General features: G+C 43.4%; 2 pseudogenes; both read left to right on the plus strand.

Moving 5' to 3' along the window:
• The first annotated feature begins 403 nt into the window (after positions 1 to 403).
• Positions 404 to 521, plus strand: LOC126210947 (5S ribosomal RNA; annotated as a pseudogene).
• A 4,801-nt stretch (positions 522 to 5,322) lies between these two features.
• LOC126211006 (5S ribosomal RNA) lies at positions 5,323 to 5,440 on the plus strand (annotated as a pseudogene).
• The last annotated feature ends 17,177 nt before the right edge of the window (positions 5,441 to 22,617 follow it).

Consider the following 22,617-nt stretch of genomic DNA (forward strand, 5'->3'; position numbering starts at 1 on the left):
AGAATGAATTTCGGCTGTAGCAGCGTAGAACGGTGTGCAGAGGTTTATGTAGATTCTGTCCATGTTATCTTCTTGCGTTACTATTATAACTGCACGTGGTAACTAGTAGTTATCTGTATTCATTGTACGGTTTACAGACTCTGTGCGTCGACAGTGATTCGTACAACGAGCTGCGGAAAGGTCGGTATATCTTTGTGAAACACCCTGTAGCTGTTACTTGTGACGTAGTCGGGTACGCAGAATGGGGTGCCACCTGCTCGATCTCCAATTGGCAGGCCCACAATCTGGCGTCCAGCCTTCCCTCCATCCACACCAGAACTCCCTGTCCCCACTTCCCTCCAGACCAACAAATACCCAGAACTGAATTTATCTCTTAATAAAGTTCTACTGCACTTATGTGCGGGGCAACGGCCTTGCCGCAGTGGATGCACCGGTTCCCGTGAGATCGCCGAAGTTAAGCGCTGTCGGGCTTGGTAGGCACTTGGATGGGTGACCATTCAGGCCGCCATGCGCTGTTGCCATTTTTCGGGATGCACTCAGCCTCGTGATGCCAACGTAGGAGCTACTCGACCGAATAGTAGCGGCTTCTGTCAAGAATACCATCATAACGACCGGGAGAGCGGTTTGCTGACCCCACGCCCCTCCTATCCGCATCCTCCACTGAGGATGACACGGCGGTCGGATGGTCCCGGTAGACCACTCGTGGCCTGACGACGGAGTGCACTTATATGCGGTAGCCGCATTTAATGTCTCTTCTCAACATACTCCATTTAACAATAAACATTAATTTTATACCATAAAAGAATTTTCCTTTTTATATTCTGCCAGTTTTCTATCTAGTGAATGTAGAAGCTGTTATTTCTAGAGGAAAATGAATCGGACCTTTCTTGTAGGAAAGTTAATGAAGTTTAATTTTGCACTGGGAAACGTTTTCGCTCGAAGCTGTGGTTTTCGGGATATTCAAGAAAAACAAAAAAAATGATCTTTAAACGACCATCAACCCGAACACCCCGTAGATCAAGACTGTTGGCATGTTGTTCACGGCGCTTCCCTCTACTGCTCTATAAAGACTAACGACTGCTTGAATTTTTCCCCCAGTCGAACTGTTTTGGTCTTCGTTGTCTGGCCTGCAATGACGCTTGTGCGCAATACCGTAACGAAGAAGAGGCGTGGAAAATTAAGACACTGTTGTCCTACATAATAATGCAACACCATCACGGCTCACACAACACGTTTTCAATGGAAGATTTGGAAGCTTCTGTCATACAGTCGAGATGTCACAGAATACCGAGCGAGGTGGCTCAGTGGTTAGCGCACTGGACTCGCATTCAGAAGGACGACGCTTCAAACCCGATTCCGGCCATCCTGATTTAGCTTTTCCGTGATTGCCCTAAATCGCTTCAGGCAAATGCCGGGATGGTTTCCTTTGAAAAGGCACTGTGGACTTCCTTCCCTCATCCTTCCCTAATCCGATGGGACCAGTAACCTCCTTGTTTCGTCCCCTCACCCCAAATCAACGAACCAACCAATCTTACACCATATGTTTTACGTTTTTTTGGCAATCGGCAAGAATACGTGGGGGAAGGCGTGGTGGGGACGGAGGGGGAGGGGGACGGCAGATGTTCCAACGATGTGGACGTTCACACAGCAGTTCTGGAATGGCTCCCTGAAAAAGGACGGTTTTCATTGAGGAATTGACACTGGACTCGCATTCGGGAGGACGACGGTTCAACCCCGCGTCCGGCCATCCTGATTTAGGTTTTCCGTGATTTCCCTAAATCGCTCCAGGCAAATGCCGGGATGGTTACTTTGAAAGGGCACGGCCGACTTCCTTCCCCGTCCTTCCCTAACCCGATGAGACCGATGACCTCGCTGTCTGGTCTCCTCCCACAAACATCCCAACCCAACAGTTTGTTCAGAGATACTGTGTTCAAGGGCACTGTCATATATCTCTGGCAGTTTGCGTATACTCGATAATGTTGCTTGGCGTGCCATAATAACTATTCAGTCTCTGGAGTCACCTCGTAGGTGTGCGGCTACTTGTGGTCCGCCACACGGCCCTCCTGGGCAGGGTGGAGGCCCGACTTGAGTGGCGCAGCGATTACGGCCCCCGATGGCGATGGCACCACTCAGCGCTCGCCGTTTAATGCCCCGCTAAGCGACGCGCCGACACCTCGTTCCAGGCCACTCCAGCGCCTCTCCAGCGACCGTGCTGGAGCCTGTTTTTTTCGCAAGTATTCCTCCCGTTTCCAGCGCCATTACTGCTCCGCCTGCCGCTGTCCGGATGAAGTGTTTTCTGTATAATAGACCACGTGGATTGGGGGGAGGGGGGGGGGAGAGAGAGAAAGGGGTGAGGGCAGACAGAGGGAGAAGGTTGTCAGCAGAGGGAGGGAAAAAGAGGCTCGAGCTAACAACGGCGCGTGGCAATTTTTTCCTTCCTCCCCCTCTTTTATTTCGAGACCAGTGAGGCGACGCTGGGAGTTGGTACGACTCCGCTACGTAGCAATTACCGTTCGTGCGCAGTGCTGCCAACGCTCCAGAAAATGATCTACTGCAGGCACTACCACGCACCTGCGTCCTCGTTTCTTTTACTAGGGCAAGAGTGAAAGAAAACGGCAATTTTTTTAAAGCAGAAGCATCTTATAAAGCGAAGTAACATCAGAAACAGTATCACTTCTCTGCACGGGGGATTCAGAGAGAATGTGACCTAATTTGTGAGGTGATTCTACATGTGAAAATAAACCGAAAAAGTTGTATGAATGTGTGTGCCGTTTCCGATCGTTACAGAACTGGAGCAGGTTGAGGATTACAACCACCCATGAATGATTATGAAGACAAGTGTGAATATTATCTACCGAAATGCTGTGTAGGCGCTGTGATGGACAGAATAATGGTGGGACAGATCACTGATCCGTCGTACAAGAGGTTTTGGGGTTTTCCAACAGATGGCAGCACTGTGCCGTCGCACCGAGGCAACATCTGCAAGCATAGCCTGTCTGCAGTCGTGTGTTGGATCAGTGAACAGCCGCGAGGCCGTGGGCGTGTCGTGTTTGAGAGTTGTTTAATTGATAAAGTCAATTTTGTCCGCGAATACCAACCTGCCGCATACATTCACCCCTGCACAATACGCAGACATGTTTCTGTGTGGGCACTGCAACGGTTTTGCCCGTGCTGCTGGTGCAGTATACCAGAGACGTTTCCCTCATCGATGAACCTCTGTGCCAGGCTATTTCCCAGGGTTTTTCAAATATTACGTGAATTCGGATGTAATCTCAGAACGTGTGACCGTCCAGTCAGTGGAGGAAAGGGAAGACATTACTGCAACAGTACAAAGGAGTTTGGAAAAAACCTTTTTTATATGGAGTGCGTGATTGATTATTTTGTAATTTTTTTTTGTTTATTTATAGACGCAGTCACATATTTATGACACAATCATAACCGGTTTCGACCATACAATGACCATCCTCAGATTCTAAAACAATATGAAAATTTATATTAAAACCTAAAAATAAGTGCAATATTTAACTTCTTTCTAATAAGCCTGGTTATTTATAGACGAAATTACATATTTATGACACAATCATAACGGGTTTCGGCCATACAATGACCATCTTCAGAGTCTAAAACAGTAGAATCTGTTCTTTCGGACATGTCCGAAAGAACAGATACCATCTTCATATATTATCTTATATTCACTTATCCGTGAAGATTGTCCGTGACTGAAACCGGTTGATATTTGGGTTTACAATAAAAGCAGCTGGTGGTGAAACATTCATTTTGTGTATTACTTGACGGCTTTTGATAGCCACCTCCCAAAAATGCTGAAAACCAGAAAACATGCAACAATTATGCCTCCTAGAGAATTCGTTAAAAAGGCTACACTCACTCCGAGTGGCTGCCAACTGCAAAATGAATGCATCCCAAAGCAGTCTACGGTTGCTGAACGAAGTTTCTAAGCAGCTAACCAAAGTACAGCACCTACAAGGCGAGAAATGGTAGTATTCCATATTAGTATCCCTATCCCGCATTTGTACCTCTTTCTCTAATAAATCAAAATGTGGTGTCTGATGCTGAAGTTTTACTGCACGAACAACGAAAATGTAGTACGCGGTGAATTTTTTTTCTTTCGTTGTTTTGTGGCGGCTGTCAGCGAGAATAAGTTTAGAAAACGTAAGAAATTGGTTTAAAGTTTGCTGTAAGTCGCTAAGTACCGTCATTATGAAACACTGGATGAATACAGTGTGGGTAATTTGCGAGCCGTGAATTTCACTGCCTCAAGATGTCTACACAGTTCCTAACTCAGTGAAATTCTTTAAGGGGACACGGAAGGCAAGTGGGCTTCAAAAATTCGATTTTTAGATTTTAGCATATTTGAAATGCCTGGTCTTTCCTGCGTGAAACAGTTTATGTTTTATATAAATACGACAATTTTGTAGTGAGATATGATGGGTTTCCTGACGCTCTGTGCAGTCTGGGGACTGTGACAGCAAGGCTTATGACCGGGTACTTGCAGAACAAGCCTATGCTCCTAATGTCACAATTTCTAAATTAGAGTGCATTGGGCATGTCCAAAAGAGAATGGCATCCATGTTGAGAAGATTATTGAAAAGTCAAAAATAGTATTGTAAGATGGTAAGAAGATATGTGGTAAAGGTCGCCTGACAAATGTTGAAATATATAGATTACAGATTTATTATGGCTTGGCCATAAGAAGAAATGTAGGGAATTTAGAAAACATGAAAAAAAGCTGTATGAGCTATCTTTTTTCCATAAGCTTTCCACAAATGAAAATCCAGTGCATGGTCTTTGCCCAAACGATCCTGACACTTGGTGCAAGTACAGAAGAAGTGCCAGATATGACCACAAACATTCATTAACAGCACCAGTGATGAATGAAATTAAACCCATATTTAGAGACCTTTGTAAAGATGACTTATTGAAGAAATGTCTTCCTGGGAAAACACAAAATTTAAATGAATGTGTGAAATCTGTCATTTGGAACCGGTTACCGAAAACTGTGTTCGTTCACGTTACAACCCTCAAATTTGGTGTTTATGATGCTATTTTATGCTTCAGTGATGGTGTAATTAGAAAAATGGATGTTTTGGAAGTATTGGGCATAAAATCGAGTGGAAATACTGCAAAATGCTTGGTGCAAATAGGTAAAGAGAGAATCCGCAAAGCAGATATTGCTAATTTAAAATGCACAAAAGAAGCTAGACAGAAAAGAAGAGGGACCAAGAGAAGAAAAGAAGATCATTATAATTCAGATGATGCTCAGTATGGTACAGGAAAATATTAGTGGTAAGTAATTCTCATCAGGGCAACGGCCCTGCCACAGTGGATACACCGGTTCCCGTGAGATCACCGAAGTCAAGCGCTGTCGGGCGTGGCCGGCACTTGGATGGGTGACCATCCAGGCCGCCATGCACTGTTGCCATTTTTCGGGGTACACTCAGCCTCGTGATGCCAACTGAGGAGCTACTCGACCGAATAGTAGCGGCTCCGGTCTAAGAAAACCATCATAACGACCGGGAGTGCGGTGTGCTGACCACAGGCCCCTCCTATCCGCATCCCCACCTGAGGATGATACGGCGGTTGGATGGTCCCGATGGAGTGATGGAGTGATAAAAAAAAATTCTCATCAATAACTATACTAGAATTGCAATATTAAACTTTAAATGGATTTTTCTCAAAACCAATTTTTTTTTTTACTTTCAGGTACCATTATTTGATAAACTAGTGGGGGTTAGAAACATGAAATTTGGTCAATTCGTACTGCAGATGGCAATAAGTTATTACAAGTAAATTGAGAACCACCAAACAATCAGTAACTGTTTTTTAATAATTAATGTACAAAAAAAGTTAAATTTTACTAGTGAAAGAATAAAATGTTTTTTGTTTGAAACCATAAGAGGTATTATGTTCATTTTACTTGTAAGTTGAGGTATATATGTTATATATATGCAGAAAAATTTCATTGTTTTATCGATTTGTGGGACAAATTCTGTGGCTTCATGGACATGTCAATTTGGTGTTGGCAGGAAGTTGTAGAAATTGTAGGAGACCAAGGTTTAAAAACAGTAACCAGAATGAAATGTATGTAATTTTCATGCGATATGAACTTTCCCGGCGAATCAGCTGTTTGTACAAACATGTTCATCTTATAATCTCTTTTCAAGACACTATCCATTCCTCTTGAATAATAACCGCTTGGCTGCTCTTTCAAATAATTTATTTGTTTGTAGTGCTGTCGGGTGTACAACCGCACAGTCGTTTTCGTAACACAATATTTGCCGTCATCTTTAGGTGATACGTGTATAATGAGCGTCTTTGCTACATCCAGCTTCCTTTATATTCTCATCACCCCCACCCCTTCCTCCATTGCCCGTCACACGCCGCAAGGGGTGGAGTGGTAGTGGTGGTGGTGGTGGTGGTGGTGGTGGTGGTGGTGGCGGTAGGGGTGACGGGTGCCGCCGGAAACTGGGTACGAACTCTGCTCTCTCAGTACTCCTGTGCCCTGAATGTTTTGCTGAATGCGTGGTGCCAAGCTTCCATCCGTTTTCTCATACCAAGACAGACCCCTTCGTTTTGGGGACTGTGTTCTGAAGGAGGCTATTGAATCACGAGTGGCTGACGGACTGATCAACAGACTGGTTTCAGTCTGAGCAACGCTTGGGTCCCAGCACTCGGCCAACTAAAAATCACAGCGTCGGCCCCAAGCAATTTCCGCGCCCTACGCAGGCCACAGGAGTACTGAGGGCCCAGAGTTCGAGCCCAGCTTGCGCCCCCCCCCCCCCCTCTACCAGGCCACCCGTCGAGGCGTGCGGCCGGCAGTCGCGGGAGGGGTAGGGGGCGATAAGAAAATAAAAGAGGCGGGGGTGCAGCAAGGACGCCAGGAAAGCCGTCAAAAGATCCCAAGCCATGTCGGCCACTAACTTTGCTGTCAGTTATTGCTAAAACGTTCGATACAGTTCTAAGACCCAGAATTCGGAAGTTCATACATGAAAGAGAACTAATACCATCGATCCAAGCAGGCTTGCGCCAAGAACACTCAACTATGGAACCAAATTCAGGATAGCCAGTTATGTGACGCAGGCCCTAAACTATGGCGTTTATGCTTTAGCATCAAAGTTGAAAATCGAACGAGCCTATGATAAAGTGTGGCAGTGCCGGCTGTATTATAAATAGATAAATATGGGCTTTCCAAATAAATTAATCAAATTGATATCAAACTGTCTGGATGATAGACCAATCAGAGTCTACATAAATAACAGTGAATCGGCACCTTTTTTTCCAAAAGCTGCAGTACCGCAAGGAGCTATATTGTCACCAACATGGTATTCTCTGTATATATGCCAATGCCAGGCGAGGGGAATGAAGAACTCGCTTTGTACACAGACGACACTGCCTACAGGTGTCATTCACCCATGATATAAGGACTACACCGAATCACCTCTTGTTGTATTAATATCATGGAAGATACGACCAAATGAAGAAAAAGTCAGCTTATAGTCTTCCACCACAAAAATGTAACTCAATTCAAATTACAAAAAACAGATCTACGTCTCGAATTGTGTTGGAAGCAAATAGCACCAAAAGGTACCGTAAAGTACCTTGGATTAACATTCGATTCCACTTTGACCTGCAGACAAGTTGCAAAGAAACTAATATTGAAGGCAAAGAAACGACTGCGAGTTCTCAAATTAATAGACGGGAAATTCAATGGCGCGACGATACCTGCTTTAATTGTGGGTCCGTACAACCGACATTGGCGTATGCTGCACCGATATGACCGACATCAAAAGCACACACACCAATTTATTTATTTAGCGTATGGCATGTACAAATCACGTTTATAGAGAAATAAGCTGCTACAATAACTTTATAACTTTGGCACTAAAAACAAGACATAAAAAAAATTAAATACAGTTATGTCATGAACAACATGTATATGATTACAAACTAACATTTAGGTTTCTAATATATTGAACTGCAGTTCGAGTCGCATCCAGGAAGTCCGTTGTTTGACCTGAGTAGGCTCTCAGAGGGCACTCTGCAATGATGTGCCGGATCGTCTGCTTCTCAGCGCCGCAGTCGCACTTTGGGGATGGTGCTCTTCCCCATTTGTGTAGAGAGTCCGCACATCGACCGTGGCCCGTCTTGATCACGTTGAGGATGGTCCAGGTTTTACGTGGTAAGCCAAAGCCTGGAGGTCTGTTCGACGGTTTCAGTAAGGTGTTTACCTGTGGTGGTGCTGATTCTTCCCATTCCACTTTCCAGCGTTCTTCAAGACAGAAATCATTTTCCTCCAGATCTTTGGCCCTTATAAGAGGTGGATGTATAGAGCGCAATCTATCTCTGTCAATGCCATTGCTCAAAGCGTGAATCGGAAGTTGCGGGTTGTCTTGCATTTTTTTAAATTCTCTGAGAAGCGCATGTTCTCTTCGTAAGTGAGGTGGCGGTATGTGGCTCAGTACAGGTAGCCAGTGAATGGGGGTTGATTTTATTGTACCTGAAATAATCTTCATAGTTTGGTTCAGTACTGTGTCCACCATCTTGGTGTGAGCGCTCTTTAGCCAAACAGGGGAACAGTACTCTGCCGCAGAGTAGACAAGTCCAAAAGCAGAGCATCGCAAGGTAGCTGGTACCACATACTTTCTGAATGATATTGTTCCTAGTACGGATTTTTGCAGCAGTGTTGATGAGGTGTTGTTTGTAGCTCAGGGTTCAATCTAATGTCACTCCCAGGTATTTTGGATTTTTATTATAAGGCAGAATATTGTTATCAAAATATATCTTAAGGCGTCTGTTAGCCAATTTGAGAGGCACCCACATGCCTTGCTCATACTGTGGCATCAAGCAGTCAGGCCTGCAAGATGAGTGGTCTGCCAAGCGAGTGGATTCATTCTTATTTATCGAGTAACATGAACTCTAGTACTCACACTTAAGTTACAAGTTATCCTCCTATATGATTAATACGCAACGGAAACACGCATCTGACTATCAGTAATTTACAGAACTCTGACTGTACACTACGCACTGGCAATACCACATTTTCTTTCTTTTTTATTTAACGGCTTTGGTAACACGTGGCCACCGCACTGAATATGAATAGCGCACACATTATAAATTCGGGACATTATGACAACATACAATTCGAAGGAAAAGTCCACCAATCTTTTTCTTTTCACTATCTTATTTATTCCGATAAATTCTCTAACCTAAACACACAAATTCAATACCTACAACAATAACACATGAGAAATTATGCCCAGAGGGCGTGGCTTTACATTGGTGAATCTCTATATTATGGTCTCGTAATTATTTAACGCTACAGTGCACTTTCTGGATAGTATGGTGGATCTTTTATTATATCTCACACTTCGACTCTCACAATCATCATCACGAAACTATCCTCCAGACCGAGCAGTACCGAAGGAACAAGCATAACCCACTAATCTTTGCAAACTACCTTGCTACTCTCCCATGCAAACCACACATACCCCAATTACATGACATACACCACACTACGACATGAAATACTACACAGAGAATAGTCACAACATTATCACTTTCAGCTTTCCCACTTCAATTAATATTTATCCCAGTTTCACACGACACTGCCCCACTTCGTAATTCTACTTTCGTACTATGAACTCTGGAGATATATGCACATCTTCCTGTGCAATGCAAGCCAAGTGGTGTTGCTGGATAGACGGCCGACTCACCTTGCTTATCTCTCAGAGTTTGAATCTAGCGTCACAGGGAATCATATCACGCAAAGTAATATTAAGAACGTATTCATCACACACGCGTGTCCTCAACTGATACCATGGACGAGTACTTCTCTTTATCTTTTGTCTCATACACAGTTTGAGACTTACACAGTACTCACCACGTGGAAGTACTCGTCTCTAATTTCAAGTCCTGCACACGCCATTTCTTAAATATTTCAACTTATGGTACACACGCTATTTCTTAAATATTTCAACTTATTGTACACATGCTAGTAATTGAGCTTAACTTAAGCACACGGAAGTATTTCAACTTATTGCTACACGTGGTTTCATTGTAACCGTTGGTCATTTCCGAAGATTACTACAATCCCATTAATATTACCTGCCTGACATTTAATTCTCCCCACAAAAGTTCCTGAAATAGAGAAATTATTATTTCAAACTACTCTTAAATATTCCACATGCATACCATGTCTCCACTCTTTTGTCATTACGGAGCACAACTAAAACAGGTCTTAACAGCACAAGATCTAGCGGCAGAGTGCTGAAACATGGCCGTTCTCTAGGTCATCTCGCACCTCTGTCGAAGTGGGGGAGCACCTTGCTACCGTATTGGTCAGCCACATTTCAGGAGCTCAAAGCTCAGGTAAATTTCATCTCTTTGGTCCCACCAAAGGTGGCCAAAGGATCGACTCAAAGATGATCATATATTCACATTCACTATCTGCGGTTAGCAGACGACCATACATTCATTCATTACACAGATCTCACCAAACTGGATGTAGGGATTTACTTTGTGGGAGTGCACATGTGATCAATTAAATAAATAAATTGTCATTCTTTCCCACACTGGTATCCGGCTTCGCTGTATTAATTGAAATTGAGTTATTTTACAAAAAAAATGTGTTGTTCTGACAAAAATAATGAAGTATGTTGTACCTATTTTCAATGTCGGGCGGTACTGTACCCTTTCAAATTTATTATTCAGGTGGAAACACATAGCCTCAGTTTTAGTTGGACTAGGTTGTAGTCTCCATTCACGAAAGTACGTTCCCAGCAAGGACAAGTCGCTTGTCAGGACAGTCTCAGTATGCTCCATATCTCGATGTAGTGTAGCTATGGCCCGGTCATCTGCACATACAAACTTTTCAGATTTAGTATTAGGCATATCGGTTATATACATGCTGAAAAGTAGCGGTGCCAGGACTGATCCTTGGGGCAAGCCATTATTGAGCTTCATTGTTTTGCTCCTATAATTTCCAAGTATCACCTGGAATGGTCTGTTGCAGAGCATCCCGTTGGTAAGGTTAGCCATTTTCAAACATGGCACGATGCGGAGTACACACACCAAAAAAGTTTAGTACAGAACGAAGAATACTACGGATAGCCATAAGAACGAGTACTAGCACCAGTAATACGGATCTATACCAACTAGCCAATATTCAGCCATTAGAACAAAGATTGATGCACTTAACAGCTAACTGTGGTCTATCAAGAATTTCTACAGAAAATAAAACAACAGAACTCGTCAGACAGCCACCACTACATTTAAATTTTCCGAGAAAAAAATACGCGTGTCCTCCCAAGTGCTATACAAACAATACATCCAGGATTCCACAATTTCCAAGGAATCCAACAAGAGGAAAATATATTGCAGCATCCACAAGATCAAAACGAGACTGACGAATATTAAAAAATATAGAGTTTAAGAGTTATCTCTATTGAGATTTTTAGGGAGGTTATTCCCCCAGTAAGAAAGAAAATTCGGAGTCTTAATTATTTCGCTGCCCAACCAAAATAGGATAGTATCTTAAAATAAGCAAAATAGCCCAACTCCTAAATTAAACAAATAAAGAGTGCCACATCAGCATAAACAGTTGCCTTGCATCAAATGAACTCATCTTTTCGAAAACGCAGCCGCCATTCCCATTAGCAAAAGAAAAAACATTGAAGATGATAGCAAGGTACGCTGTCGAAATATCGTGCTACGAAAACGACTGCACCCGGCTGAACACCTGACTACAGTACAAATGATTTTCGTTAGTTATGCAGAGACGAAGAGACTTCCGCAGGACGCACAGAGTAGCGTGTTGCAGAGCACCGGCAAACTAGTATTCGGACTGAAGACCACAACAACAAGTACACTCCTGGAAATTGAAATAAGAACACCGTGAATTCATTGTCCCAGGAAGGGGAAACTTTATTGACACATTCCAGGGGTCAGATACATCACATGATCACACTGACAGAACCACAGGCACATAGACACAGGCAACAGAGCATGCACAATGTCGGCACTAGTACAGTGTATATCCACCTTTCGCAGCAATGCAGGCTGCTATTCTCCCATGGAGACGATCGTAGAGATGCTGGATGTAGTCCTGTGGAACGGCTTGCCATGCCATTTCCACCTGGCGCCTCAGTTGGACCAGCGTTCGTGCTGGACGTGCAGACCGCGTGAGACGACGCTTCATCCAGTCCCAAACATGCTCAATGGGGGACAGATCCGGAGATCTTGCTGGCCAGGGTAGTTGACTTACACCTTCTAGAGCACGTTGGGTGGCACGGGATACATGCGGACGTGCATTGTCCTGTTGGAACAGCAAGTTCCCTTGCCGGTCTAGGAATGTAGAACGATGGGTTCGATGGCGGTTTGGATGTACCGTGCACTATTCAGTGTCCCCTCGACGATCACCAGTGGTGTACGGCCAGTGTAGGAGATCGCTCCCCACACCATGATGCCGGGTGTTGGCCCTGTGTGCCTCGGTCGTATGCAGTCCTGATTGTGGCGCTCACCTGCACGGCGCCAAACACGCATACGACCATCATTGGCACCAAGGCAGAAGCGACTCTCATCGCTGAAGACGACACGTCTCCATTCGTCCCTCCATTCACGCCTGTCGCGACACCACTGGAGGCGGGCTGCACGATGTTGGGGCGTGAGCGGAAGACGGCCTAACGGTGTGCGGGACCGTAGCCCAGCTTCATGGAGACGGTTGCGAATGGTCCTCGCCGATACCCCAGGAGCAACAGTGTCCCTAATTTGCTGGGAAGTGGCGGTGCGGTCCCCTACGGCACTGCGTAGGATCCTACGGTCTTGGCGTGCATCCGTGCGTCGCTGCGGTCCGGTCCCAGGTCGACGGGCACGTGCACCTTCCGCCGACCACTGGCGACAACATCGATGTACTGTGGAGACCTCACGCCCCACGTGTTGAGCAATTCGGCGGTACGTCCACCCGGCCTCCCGCATGCCCACTATACGCCCTCGCTCAAAGTCCGTCAACTGCACATACGGTTCACGTCCACGCTGTCGCGGCATGCTACCAGTGTTAAAGACTGCGATGGAGCTCCGTATGCCACGGCAAACTGGCTGACACTGACGGCGGCGGTGCACAAATGCTGCGCAGCTAGCGCCATTCGACGGCCAACACCGCGGTTCCTGGTGTGTCCGCTGTGCCGTGCGTGTGATCATTGCTTGTACAGCCCTCTCGCAGTGTCCGGAGCAAGTATGGTGGGTCTGACACACCGGTGTCAATGTGTTCTTTTTTCCATTTCCAGGAGTGTATTAACGCGAAAAGTACACAGAGAACGTTTAGTGCAACAAATCTGCAACCGAAGATTTCCTGGCTATATGAGATGTTTATAATACACTGAAACCAATCGTTAGTGCTCTACGAATCTGAACCATTTATTTTGTTCTGTTTCAGGTAAGCGATACTTGATCCGCTCTGCTGAAAAAATTCTCCGTGCTACAGTATGGGTACGTAAAAATTTCCCTTACAGTACAGTTGCTTCAGTTCACATTATCACGCAGATTGCTAGCAGCTCGTTTTCCCCGTGTTCGTACTGGAAACACTACTTGAACAGTATGATACTGTGAGCAAGCACCAGTAATTTGTTTATCACGCTCGCAGCTAACATCTTCTGTTTCCAGCCCCCACACGTAATGCTGTTGGTTCTCACGTCGTCGCGTGAAATTAGTTAGCTACTTACTTGTTCCATAGATTAAATTCACGATAAACATAATGGTAATGAACGTGTTCATTTTAACTGAAGACTCTGAAATATCTCGAAAACTACACATCGGATACAAAAAAAAGTTATAATCCCAGTTTGTTTCTTTCGTAGGGGGACATCCAGCGAGTTTCGTTCAGTAGAAGACTTGTGTTTCAAAGTACCGAAGATGAGCAAGTGCTCATAACTTTTAAGGAATGCATTTTAGATCACATGCTTACTGGACATTTTTTTCTTGTTTTGGTTCATAAAAATGTGGAAAGCAAAGAGCTTGCGGTAGAAGACATTTTTTCACAGTATCGGAGATCAAGAATTGCTCATAGCACTTTTAAGGTATGCGCATTACAGCCCGTGTTCACTCGACTTTTTTATTTCGAATGATCATTCCTTTCACATCCTTGAATATTGACCAGCACCTCTGAAACAGCCTGTATACGCTCAGCACAGAACATTCTAGTCCTAAAATAACGTAATTAATACTCGACCTTTAATGACAGCTGCCGTTCGCTGCGGCTTGACCTTAGCAGTTTTGCCGCCCAGCGATCTGTGTGGCGTCGCACTAGAAGAGATGCAGTCGCGGTGAGTCGGCTCCCCTTCCGAACCTCCCAGAGAAAGCATACGTCAGTGTCGACCACGGCCGCCGTTCATCATGTCTACCGACAACATACGGCCTCATTCACGCCCATAACTCTCGTCACTGACCGCACCAACTAGCCCCATTCCCTTTGAAGGAGGCGCACGGCCTTTCAAGTCGGCGTAACGTACCTGCCGCAAATGATCGGTAAGAACAGGGGAGGAGATAAATTTTATAGCAGTCTTCTGCGAAAATTATGCCAAAATAAAGGACGGTCAGTCTCTGAAGAGTCATTAGACTGTCATGAAACGCCCACCAGAAAAAAAATATTAGTCACCGCCTTATAAGCCGCTGTGGAGCCGTGTGTGTGTGTGTGTGTGTGTGTGTGTGTGTGTGTGTGTGTGTGTGTGTGTGTGTTTAGGGGCCCTTAACGGCGATGTTATCACCGCCATTACAAGTATTAAAAGCAACGAATGTGGATAAAAGGGCTAAAAATGTTGTCACACAGTGAACAAATGGCATACATTTCACACAGCGTAAGGCAACGGAGAAAGGGTGAAATGTGCTGTACCCGGATTGTTGTTGTTGTTGTTGTTGTTGTTGTGGTCTTCAGTCCTGAGACTGGTTTGATGCAGCTCTCCATGCTACTCTATCCTGTGCAAGCTTCTTCATCTCCCAGTACGTACTGCAGCCTACATCCTTCTGAATCCGCTTAGTGTATTCATCTCTTGGTCTCCCTCTACGATTTTTACCCTCCACGCTGCCCTCCAGTACTAAATTGGTGATCCCTCGATGTCTCAGAACATGTCCTACCAACCGATCCTTTCGTCTAGTCAAGTTGTGCCACAGGCGCCTCTTCTCCCCTATTCTATTCAATACCTCCTCATTAGTTATGTGATCTACCCATGTAATCTTCAGCATTCTTCTGTAGCACCACATTTCGAAAGCTTCTATTCTCTTCTTGTCCAAACTATTTACCGTCCACGTTTCACTTCCATACATGGCTACACTCCATACAAATACTTTCAGAAACGACTTCCTGACATTTAAACCTATACTCGATGTTAACAAATTTCTGTTCTTCAGAAACGCTTTCCTTGCCATTGCCAGTCTACATTTTATATCCTCTCTACTTCGACCATCATCAGTTATTTTGCCCCCCAAATAGCAAAACTCCTTTACTACTTTAAGTGTCTCATTTCCCAATCTAATTCCCTCAGCATCACCCGACTTAGTTCGACTACATTCCATTATCCTCCTTTTGCTTTTGTTGATGTTCATCTTTCAAGACACTGTCCATTCCGTTCAACTGCTCTTCCAAGTCCTTTGCTGTCTCTGACAGAATTACAATGTCATCGGCGAACCTCAAAGTTTTGATTTCTTCTCCATGGATTTTAATACCTACTCCGAATTTTTCTTTTGTTTCCTTTACTGCTTGCTCAATATACAGTTCGAATAAAATGGGGGATAGGCTACAACCCTGTCTCACTCCCTTCCCAACCACTGCTTCCCTTTCATGTCCCTCGACTCTTATAACTGCCATCTGGTTTCTGTACAAATTGTAAATAGCCATTCGCTCCCCTGTATTTTACACTTGCCACCTTCAGAATTTGAAAGAGAGTATTCCAGTCAACATTGTCAAAAGCTTTCTCTAAGTCAACAAATGCTAGAAACATAGGTTTGCCTTTTCTTAATCTAGCTTCTAAAATAAGTCGTAGGGTCAGTATTGCCTCACGTGTTCCCATATTTCTATGGAATCCAAACTGATCTTCCCCGAGGTCGGCTTCTACCAGTTTTTCCATTCGTCTGTAAAGAATTCGCGTTAGTATTTTGCAGCCGTGACTTATTAAACTGATAGTTGGGTAATTTTCACATATTTCACCGCCTGCTTTCTTTGGGATTGGAATTATTATATTCTTCTTGAAGTCTGAGGGTACCCGGATTAAACAAAGAAAACGACAGAGAAGCTAAAATAACAGCACAAGGAAAAGCGCCTGGCTGACCACTTACAAAAAAAAGCGTGAGATAATTTGTAAAATACGTAAAAGGTGTTAAAACTGAAAGTAAAACAAGAAGTACAAGAGAAGAGCTAGAATATCAGCATAGGGAAATGTGAATGGCTGGCGACTTACAAAACGCAATATTGAGCCTGTCACCATGTTAAGACATTAAGGGGGACGTTGATGAAATTGACCAAAAATGTCAATTTTCGATTTATATTTTTATTTGTTAGTACAACTCATGGACAATAAGTTCCCGAAGTTTCAATGTTGAAATCTCATCCGAAGTGCCTGAAAATTAATTACAAGTGTGATGCGGCCTTCCTGCCACGCGAGGCTCAGAGGGATAACAACCCCTACATTCACAAGGAGAGGCTTCCAAATTGTATCCTGGATCTTGTCAAGCCCACTTACAGGTTTCTGGTCGACTCTGTACTTCTCAGAAAGTTTGTTCATGGCAAAACCCAAAATCCAAATGAGTCTCTAAATTCACTCATATGGAAATGTTGCTCCAAAAATACATTTGCATCTGCAACAGATGTCAGAATTGCAACTTATGATGGAGTTATTGCATTCAATGATGGGAACGTCGAGAGGATGAAGGTATTAGAAAGAATGGGCTTCAAGATAGGAAATTTTACTTGACACATCCTGAGAAAAATAGATTTACAGCGCGTCTCTGCAGCTGAAAAGTCAGTTGAAGACATGGTAAAGGAAAGAAGTCAGACAACAAGAAACCAGAAGAGAAGCCTTAAAGGGAAAAACGACCCAGAGTATAAATGTGGTGCCTGCTGAAGAAGTGACATAAGGAAAAAAGTTAGGTTGAACTTTAAATTACATTTCCTGAAAACTTTGTTTTTTTAAAGTTTATGTACCTTTTCCTGAGATTCTATGAAAGCTAGAATTATGAAATTTTGTACACATATTTATGTAAACCTAATAAACGTTGTCTCAACAGCAAATTTTGAAATTGTGATTGCAAGGTGAAATATCGGACAGAGTGCTTCGAATTTAGCACGCAATTAAAATTGTACTTGTGGAATTATAATTAAAAAAATATGAAAATTCTCCTATTTGACCCTTAACAAAAACCTCATGAGAGAAGCTTACTTCATATAAAGAGATGAAACAGAGAAATTTTTGTAGAAATCTCTTGAATACTTTCTGAGACTAAGGAACATACATTATTTTTTGAAAATATAACTTCAAATTTCATTCAAAAAAAGTTGAATATATATAATCATAAGATTTATGTATAAATGTGTTACTTTCATGTAAAGCGTGGTACAAAATTTCATTGCCATATCTCCAAAACTGTGGATTTGGTGCATTTTTAAAATGTGTGTGTTTTTCATCAACGTCCCCCCTTAAAAACGTCTTCCTAAAGTTTTGTGATACAATTTTGACATATCACAAAATCTTGAACTCGAATCACATTCGTTTAAAGGAGAGGGCCAGTCTGCCGATGCTCTCTGCTCTGAAAATGAAAGACGTTGTAGTAAAATGTAGCGGAGAGGCGCTTACAGAGTAGTTACATTCTCTGGAACCCATAAAAATTAATAACTGATCTAGAAATAGCCTGAGGAACTTCAAAAGATTAGAAAACGCAGACTACAATTCTATGGAAACCTATACAGAATGCCATCACACAGGCTGACCAAACAGATCTTTGACTGGGTAACCACTAGAAACAACAAATGGGTGGCAGAGGTAGAAAACGACCTGAACCAGCTCAACATAACAGCAGACACAATAAACGACAGAATAAAGTTCAGAAACATCATTAAGAAAAGTAAACTACATGAGATACAATGCGACAAACGAACAGGCATAAAATGGACCGAAGAACGCAAGCAAGATCACAGCCAGAAGATGAAAGAAATATGGGCAACCAAAAAGGCAATCAAGATGAAGCCGAAGACACAAAGCCGACAAGAAGCATGGACAGAGGACCGGAAACAGAAACACAGCGAGCGAATGAGGGAAGTTTGGGCAGCAAGGAAGGCAGCAAAAGGAACTGGCCATGTAGTTTAGTCCAAATGCGCTCTTTAAGGGCAAAACACCAATAATATATATATATAATGTTAACAGTTAACCAACTGTGACTATAACACCTTCAGTGTTTAGATTCGAATTTGGAAAGTTCTCATTTTAGAAAACCTTTCATAATTTTGCTGTAGCAATAACTTTAAGAATTTCAAGTAGATATTTATGTTTTATGTTAGAATGAATGTGAAAGAGAGTACTTGTGTGAGTGTATGTGGGACATACGACAATATTAAATTTTCGGTTTGTAATTCTCTATAGGAACTTGCAAGTGTTCCAGCTTTGTATCGTGGGAAGGAATCCACCAGTGGTTCCTACTAGTGGATGACGAATGTCCAAGCATGTTTGAATATGTAAGAGACAGACAGTACGTTCGCGACTATATAGTTAAATTCCAGACGTAAAGTACAGCTTAAAGTTTATTTCATTTTATTTGTTTAACAAGAGAGTTTTGAGTTGTTTATTTTAATGACGTCAATGAGCTGAGAGCAGTGGTTGGTTCTTGCTAGATTTTGGCGCGAACCGCTCCCTGAAAGTCGGTTCTGATTGGCCGTAATTCAAAAAAATGGTTCAAATGGCTCTCAGCACTATGGGACTTAACTGCTGAGGTCATCAGTCCCCTAGAAGTTAGAACTACTTAAACCTAAGGACATCACACACATCCATGCCCGAGGCAGGATTCGAATCTGCGACCGTAGCCGTCGCGCGGTTCCAGACTGTAGCGCCTACAACCGCTCGGCCACTCTGGCCGGCGCCGTAATTCAGTACAACCAATAAGAAGTGAGACGTTTTTGCCACCTAACGATGAGATAGAGGTGCTTGTAGAGGCAGAGAGAAGAAGGAAGTGGTGGACTAGCTTTCGAAGGAGCCGGTCATTCTGAAAGTGTCCGAACGCATTATGTGTAAAATGAAGTGATATTGTGACTTCCGCGTTTCGGTACAGTGATAAAGGTAGCTGGTGTTTACCATTAACTATTTGTGTAATTTTAAGAGTTGAGAGATATTTTGTTTTGGGAAAAATCGCGTGTGTAAACTTTGAACTAAAAGCGTGGCGGTACCAAGTGACTTTTTTTTTTTACTGATTATTTATGACGAGCAAAAACTTTATTTAAAGACAACCACTGAATGCCGAGTGCAAAAGTGAATAGCAGTTTATTGACTGTGTTACTCTCGTAAATGATTTCGGGATTGGATTGGAAAAGTTCTGGCTGTTTGAGTGTGACAAGGACTGTGAACAGGAACTTTAATGATTTGAACACATGTGGGCTGATGATCTTGCTTAATAGCGATAAAAAAATCCTAATGCAAGTTTAAAAGGACCTTTGAACTTAGAAATTTGAACAGCAACCCATTTCCGATTTATTCCTTATAGTTCACAAAACTATTTTCAGCTTTTTGTACTTATAGCGGCCTCCGACGTGTTGTTATGAAATCTCAGTTTCTTCAACACTGCTTTTCTGAGATCTCCTAAGCAGCTGCAGTCAGGAGTTACGTGTGCAGATCTGCAGCAGTATCGACGTAGGTGGACAATTTATGTTGCAGAACCGCCGTAGATGTGCGAAAGAGCGCGTTACGTCGCAAGGCTTTTCCTCTCACCACGGACAGCACAGTGGCCGACGGCCTTCACCTACGACCGATCAGAGCAGCGTTTGTGTAGAGTTGTTAGTGCCAATATGCAAGCGACACTTTGTGGAAAAACCGCAGAAATCAATGTGGGACGTACGACGTACGTATCCGTTACGACAGTGCGGCGGAATCTTGCGTTCATAGGCTGTGGCAGCACACGACCAACTCGAATGCACGACATCGCCTGGAGCACCTGGGCTCATCACCATAGCGGTTGAGCCCTAGACGACTGGTCAGATGAGTCCCGATTCGAGTTGGTAAGAGTTGATGGTAGGCTTTGAAAGTGGCACAGATCCCACGAAGTCGTGGACCCAAGTCGTCAACAACGCACTATGCTAGCTAGTGGTGGGTCCGTATTGGTGTGGGCTGTGTTATGCAATGGAATTAACTGGGTCCTCTGGTGCAATTGAACCGATCACTGACGGAAAATGGTTATGTTCGGTTACCTGCCATTTGCAGCGAAACATGGACTTCATGTTCCCGAACAACGATGGAAATTTTATGAGTGACAATGCTCCATATCGCTGTACCACAATTGTTTACGGTGAGCTTGAATATTCTGGATAGTTGAGGGAATGATTTGGCCACCCAGATCGAACGACATGAATCCCATCCAACATTTATGGAACATAGTGCAACGATCAGTTCTACATCTACGTGGTTACTCTGCAATACACACTGAAGTGCCTGGCAGGGGGTTCGTCGAACCATTTTCCTGCTACTTCTCTACCATTCCACTCTCGAATGGCGCGTGGGAAAAGAAACCTAAATCTTTCCGTTCGAGCTCTGATTTCTCTTATTTTATTATGATGATCATGTCTCCGTACATAGGTGGGTGTCAACAAAAGGTTTTCGGATTCTGAAGAGAAAATTGGTGATTGAAATTTCATAAATAGATATCGCCGCAAAGAAGACCGCCTTTGTTTGAGTGAGTGCCACCCCAACTCGCGTATCATATCAGTGACACTCTCACCCCTATTGCGCGATAACACGAAACGATCTGCCCTTCTTTGCACTTTCCGATGTCCTCCGTCAATCCTACCTGCTAAGGTTCCCACACCGCGTCGCAATATTCCAGCAGAGGACGGACAAGTGTAACGTAGGCTGTCTCTTTAGTGGGTTTGTCGCAAAAAAGCGCAGTCTGTTTTTCGCATTCCCCACAACATTATCTATCTAGTCTTTCCATTTTAAGTTGCTCGTAATTGTTATTCTAGGTACTTAGTCGAATTGACAGCCCTTAGATTTGTGCGATTTATCGTATATCCAAAATGTATCGGATTTCTTTTAGTACACATGTGGATGACCTCGCACTTTTCTTAGTTTAGTGCCAATTGCCATACATAAATTATCTCTAGATCATTTTGTAATTGGAATTGATCGTCTGATGATTTTACTGGACGGTAAATCACAGCGTCATCTCCAAACAATCTAAGGGGCTGCTCATATTATCACCCAGATCATTTACATAAATCAGGAACAGCAGAGGGCCCATGACACTACCTTGCGGAACGCCAGATATCACATTTCTTCTCGATAATTTACCGTCTGTCACTATTTACTGTGACCTCTTTGACAGGAAATCACGAATCCAGTCACACAACTGAGACGATACTCCGTAGGCACGCAGTTTGGTTAGAAGACGCTTGTGAGGAACGGTGTGGAAAGCCTTCTGGAAATCTAAAAATGTGGGATCAATTTGACATCCCCTGTCTATAGCACTCATTACTTCATTGGTATAAGGAGCTGACTGTGTTGCACAAGAACGTTATTTTGTGAATCCGTGTTGGTTATGTATCAATAAGTCATTTTCTTCAGGGTGATTCATAATGTTCGAGTACAGTATATGCTCCAAAATCCTACTGCAAATTGAGGTCAGTGATAGGGGTCTGTAATTCAATGGGTTACTCCTATTTCATTACTTGAATACTGGTGTGACCGGTGCTACTTTCCAGTCTTGAGGAACAGACCTTTCGTCAAGTGATCGGTTGTATATGATTGCTAAGAAAGGCGCTATTGTGTCTGCATACTCTGAAAGGAACCTGACTGGTATACCATGTGGACCGAGAGGACTTTCTTAAGCGATTTCAGTTGTTTCGCAACACCTAACATATTTGCTTTTATGTCACTCATTCTAACAGCTGTTCTGGTTTCGAATACTGGAATATTTACTTTTGTCTTCTTTCGTGAAGGAATTACGGAAAACTGTATTTAGTAACTCCACATTAGTGGCACCATCATCGGAAACATTCCCATCGCTATCGCGCAGTGACGCTTGTTGTTGTTGTTGTTGTTGTTGTTGTCGTCTTCAAACCTGAGACTGGTTAGATGCAGCTCTCCATGCTACTCTATCCTGTGCAAGCTTCTTCATCTCCCAGTACTTACTGCAACATACATCCTTCTGAATCTGCTTAGTGTATTCATCTCTTGGTCTCCCTCTACGATTTTTACCCTCCACGCTGCCCTCCAATGCTAAATTTGTGATCCCTTGATGCCTCAAAACATGGCCTACCAACCGATCCCTTCTTCTAGTCAAGTTGTGCCACAAACTTCTCCCCAATTCTATTCAATACCTCCTCATCAGTTATGTGATCTACCCATCTAATCTTCAGCATTCTTC

The sequence above is a fragment of the Schistocerca nitens genome, chromosome 10, assembly GCF_023898315.1.
Source record: "Schistocerca nitens isolate TAMUIC-IGC-003100 chromosome 10, iqSchNite1.1, whole genome shotgun sequence".
Classification (NCBI taxonomy): domain Eukaryota; kingdom Metazoa; phylum Arthropoda; class Insecta; order Orthoptera; family Acrididae; genus Schistocerca; species Schistocerca nitens.